Raw genomic sequence first — 7,428 nt, 5'->3', positions numbered from 1 at the left:
CACTGGTGGCAGCTTTTTGGGACCAATTTTGGGGTGGTGTCACGGACCAAAAGGTCACAGCCCATCCCTGTCCCCTCCTCCTCCGGCTCCAGGGGGTCCCAGGGTGGGGTCGGGTCAAACTGGAACCGAGCAGGGAGGGGGAGCTGGAATCTCTGCGGGACCCGGGGACAGGAGGATCCCGGGGGGAAACTCCGCAGGAAAAACGGGAATGAGGGACCAAAGCACCGGGTGAGACATTGCTCGGTCCTGCTGGGGACACCTCCCGTGCTCGGGGGTGGGGCTGGGGACAGCGGGGTCGGGGCAGGGACACGGGAATCCCGGCTGTGGGGGACAAGGAGAGGGGGTTGGGGTGACACAGGAACACCCAGGGTGGGAATCCCGGCTGTGGGGGACAAGGAGAGGGGTTTGGGGTGACACAGGAACACCCAGGGTGGGAATCCCGGCTGTGGGGGACAAGGAGAGGGGGTTGGGGTGACACAGGAACACCCAGGGTGGGAATCCCGGCTGCAGGGGACAAGGAGAGGGGTTTGGGGTGACACAGGATCAGGGACAGGGGTTTGGGGTGACACAGGAACACCCAGGATGGGCTGCAGGGTGGGACAGGGACAGGGATTTAGGGTAACACAGGAGCAGAACACCCAGGATGGGCTGCAGTGGGGTCAGGGACAGGGATTTGGGGTGACAGGGATTTAGGGTGACAGGAGCCCCCAGGATGAGCTGCAGTGGGATCAGGGATTTGGGGTGACACAGGAACACCCAGGATGGACTGTCCAGGGTGGGAATCCCAGAATCCCGGCTGCAGTGGGATCAGGGATTTGGGGTGACAGGGATTTGGGGTGACAGGGATTTGGGGTGACAGGGATTTGGGGTGACAGGGATTTGGGGTGCCAGGAGCCCCAGGCTGGGCTGTCCAGGCTGGGAATCCCAGCTGGTGCTAAAACAGGGAGCACAAGGGCAGGGGGAGCCTCTCCCTGCTAAATCCTCTTCATCACATTCTTGTCTGGGAATGGGGGGGAAGATCAATGTGAATAAACCCTTTTTTAATGGACCAAATAACACAGAAATTCCCTTTTGGGATACAGACCTTTTTTTAATCTTCCCTGGAGATCATTGTCCCTAAATTCTCCCCTCCCGTGCCTCTTTCACCCCCACCATGGGAAAACAAACCTCTTACTGCTTGATTTCTGCCTTTTCTCTCAACTTTATGCACTTTTTTGCCTTTTTTTTTTTTTTTTTTTTTTCATAGCTGAAAAGCACCTAAACCTGTATTTAAAATAAATAAATAAAGAGTAAAAAAATAATAAAAAATAAAAAATCCAAGGGAGAAGAACGATTAAAAAGCTGAATGATTGCTTCTCATCACGTGTAAAATCGACCTCGTCCATCCCAGCTTCCCTGGTTGTGTCTCAGTGCTGAGCTTAGAACGTGTTTTCCTCGGGATCTGTTGCTTGATTGGGGTTTTGTCCTTGTGTCCTCATTCCTGGGTTGAGCACCCACCAGTTAAAAAAAAAAAAAAAAAAAAAAAAAAATCGAAATTATTTGGCTTTTTTTTTCCCAAAAAAAAAAAAAAAAGAAAAGAAAACCCACGGAATGGAACAACCCGACCGATTCTCTTCCCGGTTGACTCGGATTGAAAATAAAAGTTTAATTTTTACCTGCTGATTGTGCTGGCTCTGATTGAGGCCGCTTTTCCTGCTTGCTTGGGACGAGGGGAGGATTCCAGATCTGGGGTTTTCATCTCCCCCGAGCCTGGGACGTCCCTGGGAGGGGCTGCAGCTCCTCGGCTCATGCCCCGATTTTGGGAAGCTCAGGGCTGGGTTTTGGAGCTTGGAGCTCTGGGAATTCAGGTGCTGATTTAAAAAATGTGGGGAAGGACTTTTTGTTTATCAACAGCTGCGGTTAAAAAAGCGAGGAAAACAAAAGAGGCAGCGCCAGGAAAGGCAAAGGGCGGTGCTGGGGAACCAGGGAAGGTGATTAAAAAATGGCTTTGAGCTCATTTTCCCTCCTTTCCCCAAAAGATGGGTGTGGGACGGGAGGGGGCACATCCCCCTGAGCACCCCCTGAAATTGGGGAAGGAAGGAAGGAAAGGAAGGAAGGAAGGAAGGAAGGAAGGAAGGAAGGAAGGAAGGAAGGAAGGAAGGAAGGAAAAGGAAAAGCTGCTGCGGGGTTTGTGCCTCGATCTCCCGCCGGAGCGCGGCTCCATCAGCTCCGGCATCGTCTCTGCATCCTGAGCCTCGGGCGGGGACGGGAGGGCGCAGCGGCGGCGCTGCCCGGCAGCTCTTCCAGAAACCCCAAATCCCTGCCAGGAACCCCAAATCTCAGCCAGGAACCCCGAATCCCTGCCAGGAACCCCAAATTCCAGCGCGAATCCCCGCCGGGAGCCCCCCCGCCCCTTCCCTCCCTCCCTCGCCATGCTGGACATTTTCATCCTGATGTTCTTCGCCATCATCGGCCTGGTGGTCCTGTCCTACATCATTTACATGCTCTGAAGGAGCCGCGGGAGATGCGGCCAGGTGAGCTCCGAGCCCCGCGGGGTGCTCGGGGAGGGATGTGTGGGTTCGGGTGGTTTTTGGGGTCCGTGCTGCTGTTTTTGGCCGCCTGGCTGCAGGGGCAGCAGCGCGGTGATTTTCCAGGCCAGGCCGCTCGGCCCCGGATTTATCGGCCGCTCTCTGCAGCTCGGCCCGGGCGGATTTTGTTCCTGAGAGGGGGAGAAACGGGAGAAACCGGGCGGGGTCCCGGCTGTGACATCCAGGGAGGCAAAGGAGCGTCCTGGGGTCCGGGGCACGGAGCTGCTCCGTTCCTGCTGCTCCATCCCCGAATTTCCTGCACGGAGCTGCTCCATCCCTGCTGCTCCATCTGTGCTTCTCCATCCCTCTGCTCCATCCCTGTTTCTCCATCCCCTCTTTTCCATTTTCTCTTCTCCATCCCCCTGTTTCTCCATCCCCTCTTTTCCATCCTTTCCTCCATCCCTGTTTCTCCATCCCTGTTTCTCCATCCCCTCTGCTCCATCCTCTCTTTTCCATCCCTGTCTCTCCATCCTCTCTTTTCCATTTTCTCTTCTCCATCCCTGTTTCTCCATCCCCTCTTTTCCATCCCTGTCTCTCCATCCCCTCTCTGCTCCATCCCCGCGGTTCCCGCAGCTCCGCTCCGCCTCACACCGGTCCCTCCTTTCTTTTTCTTTTTCTCTTTCTCTCCCGCAGCCTCCGCCCGGTTCGTGTCCCTCGGAGCCTTCTGGAGCAGCGTTAACCCCTGCGAGCCCGGCGCGGAGCACGGAGCACTCGAGGAGACGGGGAGGGGATGGGGGGACACGGGAGGAGCTCCGAGGGGCGGCGGGGACCCGGCTAATCCCCCTGCCAGGACCTGTGTCCTTCCTTCTGCCGGGACCTGTGTCCTTCCTTCTGCCGGGACCCGGCTGATGCCCCTGCCAGGACCTGTGTCCTTCCCCCTGCCAGGACCCGGTTAATCCCGCTGCCAGGACCTGTATCCATCCCCCTGCCGGGACCCGGCTAATCCTCCTGCCAGGACCTGTGTCCCTCTCCCTGCTAGGATCTGTGTCCTTCCTTCTGCCAGGACTTGTGTCCTTCCCTCTGCCGGGACCCGGCTGATGCCCCTGCCAGGACCCGTGTCCATCCGCCTGCCGGAACCTGTGTCCTTCTCCCTGCCAGGATCTGTGTCCTTCCCCCTGCCAGGACCCGGCTAATCACCCTGCCAGGACCTGTGTCCATCCCCCTGCCAGGACCTGGGATGTTCCCCCTGCCAGGACCCGTGTCCCTCTCCCTGCCAGGACCTGTGTCCATCCCCCTGCCAGGACCTGGGATGTTCCCCCTGCCAGGACCCGTGTCCCTCTCCCTGCCAGGACCTGGGATGTTCCTCCTGCCAGGACCTGGGATGTTCCCCCTGCCAGGACCCGTGTCCATCCCCCTGCCAGAACCTGGGATATTCCCCCTGCCAGGACCCGGTTAATCCCCCTGCCAGGACCTGTGTCCATCCCCCTGCCAGGACCTGGGATGTTCCCCCTGCCAGGACCCGTGTCCCTCTCCCTGCCAGGACCTGGGGCGCTCCCGGTGGCGCTCGCGGTGTCCCCAGGGGGATGTGCGGGATCCTGCCCCGTCCCCTCCCCTCGGCACCAGCCCGGCCGAGGCCGCTCGTCTGGGCTTAAAACTTGAAATTTTGGGAAAGCGCTTCTGTTTTTGATGGGCGGCGCTCAGGGAGGGAATAAAGGGGAAGGACGCGGAGAGGGGAGGCGGCTGCGGGTGTCGCTGCGAGCTCCGGACCCGGCGGGAGTTTCTGCGGGAGGAAAGAACATTTCGAGGGGTTTGGTTCCGCAGGATTTTTTTTCTTGTCGTTTTTTAAAGCTCTGCATCAATCCCTGCCCTCCCACCGCCACTCACGGGCAAGGAATGAAAGTTTCACCCTCCTAGAAGGCAAAATTTTCATTTTCCTGGTGTCTTCTAGCGTCTCTTAGGCAAGAAACACCTGAAATACCCAAAATGGGGAAAAATTTGCGCTCCTTCAGTTATCCAGGGAAGCACCAAAAATCCGTGTGGGAAAACAGGATCCAGGCAGAGCAGGGGGCTGGGAATGCTGGTGTGACCTTCAGGAGTGTTCGCAGGGGAAAAATGGGATTTGAGAGTCTGGGAATGCTGGATGCGGTCAGTGCTGCCAGCTCGACGCCTCACACCGCAGTTTCCTGTCGGTGAAATTCCCCAGAGAAGCTCCAGGCTGGGATTTCACCCCTGGAACCGCCCGGGGTGATTCCTCCTGCTGAGCCCCCGAGCGAGGAAACGCTGCTCCAAATGGAGCCGGGAAACGGAGCCGGAAACATTCCAGGAATTCTGCAGGAACAAATCTCAATAACGGGAATCAGGAGCCTGAAACATTCCTGAGAATTCTGCAGGAATAAATCTCAATAATGGGAATCAGGAGCCTGAAATATTCCTGAGAATTCTGCAGGAACAAATCTCAGTAATGGGAATCAGGAGCCTGAAATATTCCTGAGGATTCTGCAGGAACAAATCTCAATAACGGGAATCAGGAGCCTGAAACATTCCCGAGAATTCTGCGGGAACAAATCTCAATAACGGGAATCAGGAGCCTGAAACATTCCTGAGAATTCTGCAGGAACAAATCCTGTTCTGAGTAATGGGAATCAGCAGCCTGAAATATTCCTGAGGATTCTGCAGGAACAAATCTCAATAGTGGGAATCAAGGAGCCTGAAACATTCCTGAGAAATTCCTGCAGGAACAAATCATGTTCTCAATAATTTGTTCCTGCAGGAACTCCTCAGGAATGTTTCAGGCTCCCGATTCCCATTATTGAGAACAGGATTTGTTCCTGCAGGAATTCCTCAGGAATGTTTCAGGGGGTGGGATTAGGAAGGAAAATCCTGTTTGATGGAAATGAGACAAAAATCTGCCACCGGGGATGTCCCCGAAGTGTCCCAAGCCGGGCCGGACGGGGTTTGATGGGTTTTAACGTCCCACCGGGAGTGCCCCAGCCGGAGCAGTTAATGCCGATTAATAAATCCATCAATAATTCACCAGGAGCTCCGTGCGGACATTCCAGCCCCGCGGCTGCTGCAGGGAATCAAAGGGTTCCCTTTTCCCGAGGCTGAGCTCTCATAAAGCCGCGCTTGTGCCGGGCTGGGGTTTGTGGGGCCGGGCTCAGCAAGGCCGGGCTCAGCTCGGGGTTGGGGACGGGAGCGGCTCCCGGGGATCAAAGGGACACGCGGGGAGCGGAGCGGAAATTCCCGGCAGAGCTCACACCCCAGGGTTCAGAATTTCGGGTTCCTCGGGGATCAGTTCTGAGCGGAAAGCAGAGCCTGAAAATTCTCCCCCTTCAGAAATCAATTTTGGGGAATTCCAAGGGGAAATTCCCAGGGTTTTGGGGCGGAAATTCCCAGAGTTTCGGGGCTGAAATTCCCAGGGTTTTGGGGCTGAAATTCCCACAGTTTTGGGGTGAAATTCCCACGATTTGGGGCTGAAATTCTTAGGGCTTTGGGCCTGAAATTCCCACGATTTGGGGCTGAAATTCACAGGGATTTGGGCTGAAATTCCCAGAGTTTTGAGGCTGAAATTCCCAGGGTTTTGAGGCTGAAATTCCCAGGGTTTTGAGGCTGAAATTCTGTTTTGGGGCTGAAATTCTGTTTTGGGGCTGAAATTCCCAGACTTTGGGGCTGAAATTCCCAGGGTTTTAGGCTGAAGTTCCCAGGGTTTTGGAGCTGAAATTCCCAGAGTTTTGAGGCTGAAATTCCCACCTTTGGGGCTGAAATTCCCAGTGTTTTGGGGCTGAAATTCCAAGGGTTTTGGGGCTGGAAGTCCAAGGGTTTGGGGCTGAAATTCCCAGGGGTTTGGGGATGAAATTCCCAGAGTTTTGGGGCTGAAATTCCCAGAGTTTTGGGGCTGAAATTCCCAGTTTTGGAGCTGAAATTCCCAGACTTTGGGGCTGAAATTCCCAGACTTTGGAGCTGAAATTCCCAGAGTTTTGGGACTGAAATTCCCAGGCTTTGGGGCTGAAATTTCCAGGGTTTGGGGCTGAAATTCCCAGTTTTGGGGCTGAAATTCCCAGTTTTGGGGCTGAAATTCCCAGGGGATTGGGGCTGAAATTCCCAGAGTTTTGGGGCTGAAATTCACAGGGTTTGGGGATGAAATTCCCAGAGTTTTGGGCTGAAATTCCCAGGGTTTTGGAGCTGAAATTCCCAGTGTTTTGGGACTGAAATTCCCACAGTTTTGGAGCTGAAATTCCCAGTGTTTTGGGACTGAAATTCCCAGGCTTTGGGGATGAAATTCCCAGGGTTTGGGGCTGAAATTCCCAGGGGTTTGTGGATGAAATTCCCAGAGTTTTGGGGCTGAAATTCCCAGAGTTTAGGGGCTGAAATTCCCAGGGTTTTGGGGCTGAAATTCCCGGGGTTTGTGGATGAAATTCCCAGACTTTGGGGCTGAAATTCCCAGACTTTGGAGCTGAAATTCCCAGGGTTTTGGAGCTGAAATTCCCAGTGTTTTGGGACTGAAATTCCCACAGTTTTGGAGCTGAAATTCCCAGGGTTTGGGGCTGGAATTCCCAGAGTTTAGGGGCTGAAATTTCCAGGGTTAGAGGCTGAAATTCCCAGAGTTTTGGGGCTGAAATTCCCAGGGTTTGGGGCTAAAATTCCCAGTGTTTTAGGGCTGAAATTTCCAGGGTTTGGGGCTGGAATTCCCATGTTTTGGGGCTGAAATTCCCAGGGTTTGGGGCTAAAATTCCCAGTGTTTTGGGGCTGAAATTTCCAGGGTTTGGGGCTGGAATTCCCATGTTTTGGGGCTGAAATTCCCAGGGTTTGGGGCTGAAATTCCTGGGGAACACAGCGTTGCAGTGCCCTAAAAACACATTCGAACAGCCAGGGAAATTAAAAAAAAAAAAAAAATAAATAAAAAAAGGATGTTCCTGTCTTT

The sequence above is a fragment of the Oenanthe melanoleuca genome, chromosome 27, assembly GCF_029582105.1.
Source record: "Oenanthe melanoleuca isolate GR-GAL-2019-014 chromosome 27, OMel1.0, whole genome shotgun sequence".
Lineage (NCBI taxonomy): Eukaryota > Metazoa > Chordata > Aves > Passeriformes > Muscicapidae > Oenanthe > Oenanthe melanoleuca.
Note: the sequence above shows the minus strand (reverse complement) of the source record.